This window comes from Canis lupus, chromosome 10, assembly GCF_048164855.1.
Source record: "Canis lupus baileyi chromosome 10, mCanLup2.hap1, whole genome shotgun sequence".
NCBI classification, from domain to species: Eukaryota; Metazoa; Chordata; class Mammalia; order Carnivora; family Canidae; genus Canis; species Canis lupus.
Window position 1 is genome coordinate 37,604,198 of NC_132847.1, and position 10,720 is coordinate 37,614,917.

The 10,720-nt window shown below is 42.3% G+C and overlaps 1 protein-coding gene and 1 long non-coding RNA gene across 2 annotated transcripts in view; one reads left to right on the plus strand and one right to left on the minus strand.

Moving 5' to 3' along the window:
* CCDC171 (coiled-coil domain containing 171) overlaps positions 1-9,266 on the plus strand; it is a 467,902-nt gene extending 458,636 nt beyond the window's left edge. Inside the window, exons 28-29 of the transcript XR_012037998.1 lie at positions 6,255-6,375; positions 7,009-9,266. The gene's annotated coding sequence lies outside the window, so the exon portion shown is untranslated. The remainder of the gene's footprint in view (positions 1-6,254; positions 6,376-7,008) is intronic.
* Positions 1-10,379, minus strand: part of LOC140641477 (uncharacterized) — a 36,242-nt gene extending 25,863 nt beyond the window's left edge. The window contains exon 1 of the long non-coding RNA XR_012038005.1: positions 10,249-10,379. This is a non-coding gene — a long non-coding RNA (uncharacterized lncRNA). The remainder of the gene's footprint in view (positions 1-10,248) is intronic.
* Positions 10,380-10,720: the final 341 nt, after the last annotated feature.

The window sequence follows — 10,720 nt, forward strand, 5'->3', positions numbered from 1 at the left end:
CTGGAGCATAGATGTTAGAGGATTCCCAGGATAATCAGGTTGGTTACTTTGAAATGATGAGAAAAAAAAAAAAGAAATGATGAAGATTCAAAAATGGATTTTAAGATTTTGATAAGAACTCTCCACAATGTGCGTGCACACACACAGACACACACACATACACGACACACACTTACTTCTGCTCTAGAGCCTGTCTTTTAGCTCTACTTTCTTGCCACCAAGAAGAACCTCAAACGGGTTGGGGGCCTCTTTGACTACAATGGGATCCACATGTGTGCATCTGGAGACAGCGTTTGGCTAGTGGGAAAGAAATGAATTGTCATTTTCAGTGACCGTAGAGAGAAAACTTGATCCAAGAGCCTCTTTTTACCATGGGAAGTAGCTTTGTTGGTAACAGTCCTAATCTTCTTTTTCAGCGGGCGAACAGGGTAATGATGCTTTTGGCCAAGGGTCATGGGGAGTGTGGCACTTGGGGGAATAGCTGAGCATTCACAGGAGGAAATGCAATTGCAGGCATTGTAAAACCACTGCCATTCAACCCCTCCAGCAGCCCCAGCCCCTCACATTTCAGTCACTCATAACTTTATGACAAATTCCCCTTTTGGGAGAAAACTTTCCAAGTTCACTCTCTGCTCCCTGGGGGTCAGCTTTTTATGGGAAATTTGTGCTAAATCAGCATAGCTCTGTTCAAGTTGGAGAAATCCTAGACACAATACACTTTCCCTCCGCCAACTTGAAAGAGATGGTCAGCAGGGAACATCCCCTGAGGTTGCCGTCTTGGGGACGTCTCTTGTTTCTAAAAGTTCCAGGCTTGGATACGCTCATAGTGATGATGAGAAACAGCATCGCCAGTTTCAGAGATGGCTGGATCAATGACAGAACCAATAAAAGGATACTGCTGGGGAATGGAGACAAATGTAAGGGAGATTGGGAGGCACTAAATGAATGAACAGAGATATTATAACTCAGAAAATATTCATTGAAAGGGACTTCTCTGATTCGGGGGTGGGTGGGTAGAACCAACAAACTTTCAGGTTCAGATGGGAAAACATAATGCTAGAACACACCCATCTGTGTAGGAAGTCACAAGAGTTAGTCTCTCAAATTGGGTAGCTAATGTGTCCTGAGGATCTACCAAGTGCCAGACACCACATGAAGCCATTGGTATTGTGTCCCGTCGTTCTCACCACAAGCCTATATGACAAAAATGACTATCCACATTTTATAGATAGTGAAACAGAATCTTGTTTGTTCACTTAGCCAAGAAATATTTTGAAGAGTTTATCAAAGGCTTAAAGCAGTGAACACAACTACAAAATGCCCTTCTCGGGAAGATCACATTCCTGTGGGGTAGGACGGAGATAGGTAACAGTTATATGGCAAACAGCCGTAAGAGTGATGTCAAAAAATAAAGCAGGTGTGAGATGCCATCGGGGGACCAGGGCAGAGCTCTCTGATGAGGTGACATGTAAGTACAGCCAGGAAGAAAAGTATCCTTGGTGACTGGAGCACAGAGAACAAAAGAGTGTGATAAGACATGAAGTTAGAGAGTTAATCTAGAGCAAGATCACATAGGGCTTTGTGACCTTGAGAAGGTTTTTGACTTTATTTTAAATGCCAAAGCAAGATACTGGAGGGTAAGTAAGCAGCACACATTCAGCTGCTATGATAATATAATAAGATGGGGATCTAGTTCTCTTTCATGTGACACCCAGAGGCAGGAAATCCAGAGTTGTTGGAGTAGCTGTGCTCCACCCCTCCTTGGGGTATGATGATGGACATCAGCTCACCAGCAAAGAAGAGGAAAAAGAAGCAGACAAGCCTCCCTTTCTTTTAGCATGTGGCATTGTACATGTGGTTTCAACTCATGGACCACTTGCTTCAAGTCACATGGCTCCAGTATAGTCACATGGGCACACTGACTGCAATGGAAGCTAAAGCCAGAGTCTTTGGTCATCACCCAGATAAACTTTGGAAATTGGATGAATAAAGAAAGGAAGAATGGATGTTGGGAGACTGTGATTTAGTCACAGAAGATTTTGACTAGAGGAGTAATATGATCTGACTCATGTTTTCAAAAGACTGTTCTAAACATTGGCGGGGAAGAATGGAAAAAGGAGACTAATTAGGAAGCACTTTTAATAATCCAGGTAATGAATAATAATGGCCTAGGGTGACAGGAATGGAGATGGTGAGGAGTGTCCGGATTCTGGATATATTTAAAAGTAAAGCAAGAAAGATTTTCCTGATGGATAAGAATGTGAGGTCAAATATGACTGAAAATTTTTAGTTTGAGTACTAAGAGATTGGACTTACTATTCACTGAGATGGAAAGAATGGGCAAAGTTTTGGGGTTAAGTCAAGGGTTTGGTTTTGGACATATGAAGTTTGAGATGACTATCAATAATCCAAATAGAAATGTCTAGAAGGAAGTTGGAATTGTTTCTCCCATTTGGGAGGAAGATCAGGACGGGACGTTTAAAGTCACACTCAGAGAGATGAAGACTTTGGTGCAGCTAAGAACCCCACCCCGCTCACATCCATCTTTTGACAAAGTCTCTGCTCTCTCCACTAGTTCACGCTAATGATCCGACTCTCCATCACCTGGGACCTGCTGATCAGCCTTTTCAGACCTATTGCTAATTGCTCCTCCCTTCTTCCTATCCTATACCTTTGTTCAACTTTGATTTGTGCCCTTAATATTTCACTACAGAAAGGAAACAAAATATGCTCCAGTCCAGGAGAGAGACTGCCCAGAAAGGGGTATCCTAAGGACCAGAAACCCCAAAAGATAAACCAAAGAACATGAGATGAAAAGCAGAGCTGGAATGGAAAACTGATGGGATGGGCTCACCAGGAAAAAAGAATCATGGGGTCTGAAGGCACAAGTCATGGATAAAACAGCAGGATGAGGTGGCAGCTGGGGTGTGTGATCACAGTTGTCAGGAAATAGAAAGAATACCACCAGAACCCGGGCAGTTAGGCGAGGAGCTTCTGGGACCATGTCTTTGAATGTGCAGAAAGTATAGGACCGACCTTTAGTTCAGGGCTCTATTTGCTTAGCTGAGACACCTGCTTGGGCTGTTCATGGCGCAACTATTAAAAACAGCTTTCATAAAGATATCGCGGGGGTTGGGGGAGCCCTGGAGCTGGGCTTGGGGACTTACAATAAAATTCCTTTAATTTTTATCATCTCTTTGTTTCTACCAAGACTATGTTAGCTGAAAAAGAGCACAATTCTAGAAGAATAGTGAAAGTTGAGAGTGTCATCATTAGACTTTGCTTCTGTGGTCTTCATCAATTCACTTTCCCAATGACCTATTCTCAAATGGCTCAGAGAGCTAAGGGATTTTTGTCCTCCTGTACTAGTGGCCTTATTACAGACTGAATTGTGTCCTCCTGGAAAATTCATGTTGTTGAACTCCTAACTTCCAGTACCTCAGCATTGTGATTTTATATGAAAATTGGGTAGTTAGAGATGTAATTAATTAAGATTAGGTCATTACAGTGGGGCGTAATCCAATATGACTGGTCCTTATAAAATAGGGAAAGTTGGACACAGAAACATGTATAGTGGGAAGATGATATGAATAGACACAGGGAGAAGATGGTCATCTATAAGCCATGAGAAAGGCTTGGGACAGATTACTCCCCCCCCCCCCCCACAGCCCTTAGAAGGAATAAATCCTGCCAACATCTTGATTTCAGACTCCCAGCATCCAGAACCATGAGGCAATAAATTTCTGTTTTCTGCCACTCAGTTTGTGATACTTTGTTACAGCAGCCCTAGCAAATTTTCCTTGGCCTCCACATGTAACTTCAACAAGTGTACACAGGAGGATACCAGACTTAGCCTGAGGACAAGGCATTTATGCAAGAAATTTTTCCTCACCTCTAATTTGTTGTGAAGTCCTATGCTGATCCCTCTGGCTTTGTCTTTACTGATGCTTTTCAGGACCTGAGAATCATTTTTCCAGCTGCATAGCTACACCAGCAGCCCTGGTGAAATAGATTCATGTCATATACCTTATAGAATGTCAACTACCAAATCATGGGAGAAAGAGAAAGAGTGCAGTTCAAATGATGCCAGGGAGTTTACCCAGCATTCTACTCAATATGTTAATTCTTCACAATGAGTCTGGGCTAAGACATAGGAATCTGCTGTATCCTCCTTTCTCAATTCCCATATGCCTTCACATGAGAACATCTTCCAGGTAAAGGTGATTCCTATATGTAAAGATGCATATTATTCACTCCTCAGGATTTAAATTCTTTGCCTTATAAGATGACTGTAATCCCCATCCCTACATAGATGGTAACCTCACAAGAAGGCACTTTCAGTGAACACAATGGCATCATTTGGGGACCCTCACATAGGTATCATGCTCCATGGCATGAATTGGACCAGGCACAACAGACTAATTAGAAGATGCCACCCGGAGTGTTTGTGAAATTTTTTCTTGTGACAAGGTGACAATAAATGGATAGGCCTGGTATGAAAGAGCAAAAGGCCAGCCAAGTTTAAACTTCTTTTTTAAGTTCTAGACAGTTTTATACAAAACAAACCTATGTAGAACTCAATGTAAAAAACAGGTGAAGGTGGAGCTTCTCTCTAGGCCAGAATCACAGCAGTCAAGCATCTCAAGGTAGGTCATAAAGATGGGTGAAGAGTACCAGGTGCAGCTCTGATGAACTGGTCTAAAGAGGCAGCTGCTAGGATGAGTCTCAAGTGTTATCAAATCTTCTACTTCCAAGGGAAGTCAGAAAGCTGGATTGTTATGTGAAACTCCTGATTTCTAAAACTTCCCCTCTGTGAAAGACATTGTTAAATGAATGAAAAGATAAACCACAGACTGGGAGAAAACATTTGTAAAGCACAGGCAATAGAGGATGTATAATCAAAATATACAACAGTAAGAAAACAAGCAACCCAATTAAAATGGGCAAAAGATTTGAACAGGCACTTTGCTAAGGAGGATCTACAGATGACAAATAGGCATGTAAAAAATATGCTCAACACCATATATTATGACTTGTGGGAATTCCCAATTAACCCAATAATGAAGGAGTGGCTGGGTTGCTCAGTGGTTGGGCACCTGCCTTCCGCTCAGTCATGATCACAGGGTCTGGGACAGGTTCCCTGTGAAGAGCCTGCTTCTCCCTCTGCCTATGTCTCTGCCCCTCTCTCTCAGTCTATGTCTCTCATGAATAAATAAACAAATCTTTAAAAAAACAAAACAAAACAAAACAAAACAATAAGGTGCCACTACAACTTACTAGAATGGGTAAAAAAAAAAAAAATACACCGACAACACCAAATGCTGCTGAAGATGTAGAACAACAGCAGTTCTCAGTCATTGCTGGTGGGAATTCAAAATGGTACAGCCACATTGACCACACTGTTGGTCATTACTTACAAAGCTAAATATAGTCTTAGCATACACTCCAGCATTCATGTTCCCTGGTATTTACCCAAATTAGTAAAAAACTTATGTCATACAAAAACCCACAGGTGGATGTTTACAGTAGTTTTATTATAATTGTCCAAACTTATGAGCAACCAAGATGTCTTTCAGTAGGTAAATGGATAAATAAACTGTGATACATCCATAGTGCTAGAAAGAAATAGCTATTAAGCCCTGGGAAGACATGGAGGAAATTTAAATGCATCTTGCTAAGTGAAAGTTACCAATCTGAAAATGCTACATTCTGTATAATTCCAACTATATGCCATTCAGGGAAAAAACAAAACTATAGAGACAGTAAAAAGATCAGTGGATGCCAGGGCGTTGGGGGAAGGGGGGATGAATATACAGAGCACAGGGGATTCTGAGAGCAGTGAAAATATTCTCTATGTTACTATAATGGGTGTGCACTTGCAAAACCCACAAAATGTACAAAACAAAGAGTGAACCCTAATATAAACTGTGGATTTTAGTTAGTAATCTTGTATCATTATTGATTCATCAATTGTACCAAGTATATGATACTAAAGCAAGGCGCTAATAAAAAAGAAGGGAGGGTGGGGCAGAGGGAGGAGGAAGGGAAGAGTTAGTATCTGGAAACTCTGTACTTTCTATCCAATTTTTCTATAAATCTAAAACTGCTATGCAAAAATCAAGTAATTAAAAAACATTTAATTTTGAGAATTTAGCTGCTATTTCAATATTGAAAGGAAAATAAAACCATTGTATAAGTCAAGAGAAATGCATTTGTAAACTGACCAGATCTGCTTGATTTTACTTCTGTTCCAGGCCCCTGTGGTAGCCCTAAGGACACTGCCATGGATACAAGGGTCCACAGGACACAGTTTGAAGACCACAGATCATTCCAGTGTCCTGTCTTTAGAGGGGAGGGAATGGAGGCCCCCAAAAGGTGAGATGACTCAGCTAGGGTGAACTGACCCATTGGTGATAGAGTTAAGACTGAGATTCCAGCTTCTTCTCCAAGACACCTTTCCTAAGGCCTCAAGCCCTCAGTTTTGTGTCTCTTCATTGCTGATGAAAGAGAAAGGGCTCATTTTCATAGAGGCAGACACTGAATTGTTGAGGCTTGGATTTGGAAAGGGGAAGACAAAAATGGATTGGAAAGATTAGCGGAATAGACATGGGAAGCTGTGGACAAAGGCTTCAAGACTGTCATCAAAGCTCCTGCACTGCCAGTTCCTGGCTGGGCAGCCTCTTAGGGAACTGTACATAATGGCTCAGTTTCCCAGGCTGGTAAATGGTTGGTTCTGTCCTACAACTCAGCCCTTCCTTGAAAAGATTCTAAAGACTGCCCTAAAATGTCACCCTCAATCACTTGGTACACTCCTCATAACCAGTGTCCCTCAAGGTGAGCCTTTGACTCTGACAGGATCCAGTTAGAGTGTAAAACGTTCCTGACTTGGAAAATTTATAGAACCCCTTATTATCCTTTCCCCAGATGAATGTAGTGGAGGGTGACAGGAAGAGGGGAGCTGATACCATTGGGAACTTAGCCTTAGTTTGCTCTGTTTTATTCCCACAGCCTCATTCTAAGTAGGTAGAATGAATCCCAGATTCCAGAGGAGAAAACTAAAACTCATTATGGTGATGTAAGTGCCTGGAATCTCACAGCTACGTGGTGTGGAGCCAGAACTCAGGCCACATTGGTGTCACCAACCCTTGCCACTTCCAGTTCAGATTATGTCATCACTCAGCACCAAGCAAAGCTTCTTTGGTTACTCAGCTTTGCAGGCACTAATGATGGATCTTTTGGACTTAGAAGAAAAATGTGAGGAGCCACCAGTGGAGTTCCTCCTTTGTACCTCCTTGGTGCTGTCCTTTGATGGAGAAAGATTTATTCTTCTAGCAAGACACTTCCTGCAAGGCCATGATGACACTTCATTTTTTATCCTGGTCATCGATTGAGAAGGACGTATGAATGTATGTTGTAGCCACTTGGTCAACGCTAAAGACTTGAGGGGAAGAGAGCAAAGCATTTATGGAGTGCCTATGAATGCTCATAGCTACCATTATTGAACGCTAACTGGGCCAGGCACTGTACATGCCATGAGCTATTTTATCCTCATCACACCTTCCAAGGCAGGCACCATTCTTACTGCCACAATTTCACAAGACAACTGAAGTACACAGAGGTTAGTTTGCCCAAGGTCATGTTGGTCATAAATGAGAAAGCCGGGGTGGGACTCCTAGGCCCCTGCCATAATAACTCCTTGGCACCTACCTAGTAGCCTGGGTTGGTGTCCCGGTGTTTTGTGGGACTGAACCTATGAGGCAGTTGCAATTGGTTACAAACATTGGTGCTCAGTATCCTGGCTTCATCACATACCAGTTACTTACCCTCTCTCTGTCTGAGTTTCCCATTGGTAAAGTGGGGGTGACAGTACCAATCTTGTGGGGTGACTGGGAGGGTTAATATGCATAAGGAAACTAGCACTTTCCCTCCGATTTAATAAAAGCGAAGAATGAGTTTCCGAGAGATTAAGTCACTTGCCAAAGATCACACAGCTGGTGAGTATATTGCCTTCTTGGACAGGAGGGAGAGGAGAGTTGGGGGCTGCTTCTGAAATGAATGTAATTCACTCTAAAACGAATATAATTTGGCCACCAAATGCAGTGGAGAGCATCGGCTTCTAATAGAGAAAATATGATTTAGTGGTTGGTTTTTAAACTAAACAAATTTACTGTGGTCTCTAAATGAGTCTCATGACAAGAACAAAACATTTCTTTTGCCCCAGATTACCAATATCACATGTTAAGGAGAGAAAACCAGATGGCTCTTAAGCTGGTGTCGGTGGAAATATATATAGGTGGGTTGTTTTTTATAGCTGTTGGCATATAAAATAAGTCATTATTCTAAATAGAAAAATATTGATGATGTCATCGAGGCCATTGAAAGACACATCAACCTGATCTGATGAACTGGGGAATCAATAGATACTTTCCAAACAAGATGACATGCCTTTTTAATTGGTTGTGTGAGTGTGATATACTGTATACTGCAAAGATCAAAGTTAATTCCTACTGGTTTGGGGTTTTGATTGTTGTTTTTGGATGCAGACACTTTTGCATCCACTTAGTGTATTATTAGTAGTAATAAGACAACCTGCCATGTGTGCTTCTGCTCCAACAGGGGCAAATTTATTGTCATATTTGCCAAGAACATAATAAGATGGCATTACTACCTACTTCCCAGGTGGTCATGGGATAGCTGGTGTGGGTTTGGTCTACCTTTAGTGCATGGGACATCAGCCAAAGAGTGTCGCATTTGTTGAAAGATGTCAGTTCAGAGGCAGGTGACTTAGTAAATAATCCAATCACTTCTGGTTGTGTTGTCTCTGAGCAATTGCCCTGGCCTCAAATGGAGCCCAACCGAACCATGGAAACACATCCTTGTTTTTGAAACACCTTGTTGATGATGGCTCGAGGTCAGAGGTTAAGATTAAGGAGAGGTGGGGTCCGATTGCTGTGTTGCACGGCTTCTACTTGTGCAATGTTTTTCTGATAGTAGCTTTCCAAGAAGCAGGTCCTGGTAAACAGGAGAAGGCTTTGCCCCAAAGGACTTGACAATCCCCTCATGTATTTCTTGGTGCCTTTTCCTGATTTCACATTGTTTGGGGGAGATTTGCTTTGGGAAAGTGACTGCAGGTCCAGAGAGGCCCACATGGGGGAAGAGGAGTGAGAGGATTCTGAAAATTCCCCAGGAAATCAGGGCTAGACAGGACTTTAGAAAATAGTTGGTTCCCTCTTTGTAGGCAAGAAGGAGTTTCAACTTACAGCACAGCAGAGAAATGATATATCAAATGAATATCAAACAAATTAAAAATGTTTTTAATTTAAAAATTTAATGAAACATTAAAAAACTTAAATTTTAAATTGTAATTTTTTTAAATTTAAAAATATATTTTAATATGTATAGATTTATATATTATCTATATTATATACAATGTATTATGATAAATTGAATTTAATTAAAAATTGATTTTAAAATTAAATTTAATTAAAATTTAAAAAATATATATTTTAAAACATTTGCTTAGCATGGTGGTGTTTGGGTGACACTAAAAAAGAAAAGAATGTAATATAACTTGAACTTCTGTGAAACTGTTCTCTGGAATACCCACATTTTGAAGAAAGTAATACATGAAAGAAAGGGAGGAAAAGGCAGAGAAAAAATATGAACGAAGAAAGCGAAGGTGAGGGGGATGACAGACATGGAAGAATGACAAGGAAACCCCCACACCAGTGTCCTAGCCCCAAGACCAGCTGCTCCCCGCCCGCTAGTATCACACGGTGCTCTGTCCTGGCCATGGGAAGTTTCCCACCGAGTAGGAACTCAGTGTGTAAAAGCCATCTGCTCACAGGCAAAGAAACATCTGGTGTTCTGGGCCCCTCCACGTGTCCTTGGCATCTCTGGATGGTACCTGGTTGTCTTCCCTCAGGACCCAAAACAAGAGGCACCCAACAGTTGTTATGGAAGGAGAGGGTGGGGGTCTGAACGTAAGGGAGGGGGGAGAGTATATGGAAAGGTGAAGCCATCACACCGCAGCCAAGCAGGGTGGCTGGGAGGTGGGTCTGGACACACCCACGCTCTCTTAAGAAGGTTCTTCGGCCTCTGTGGAGGGTCCCTGCCCATGGAGTATTCACACTGGAAGAGAAAGCAGCTGTCGTGCTCCAGACCAAGCCCATATTTATAATGACCGACACTGCCTGAGATTTACAAGACTGGCCCTTAGGAGGGAAGCGCCAAAGAACACACACCAACCTTGAAATGGACTTGGTTCATCACTCTGCACCTTATCACCTCTTCATCAATCAGAATGACGGTTTTTATGGTTGTCTTTCCAGCCCAGGGTCAGCAGTAGGGCAGTTGGGCTTCTCTTGGGTTCCTTCCTCCTGAGAATGTTAGGTGACCTCGCTGCATTCTTTCCCACCACACCTCCTAGAGGATTTTTTCTGCTTACTCTTGGCTGGGCTGCTGCTTACTGGGGCCCAGTCCTTGCTATGAAGGTGGTATCCTATCCTTCAGATGAGTCGTTTAGACCTCCAAGGCCTCTGTTTTCTGACTCGAGAAATAGGCAAAATGACAGTGCTGGCAGGGCAGGTTCTTGAGAGATTTTTATTTGTAAAGATTTTGTTTATTCATGAGAGACACAGAGAGGGAGAGGGGGGCGGCAGAGAACAGGCAGAGGGAGAAGCAGGCTCTGTGCAGGGAGCCTGATGTGGGACCTGATCCA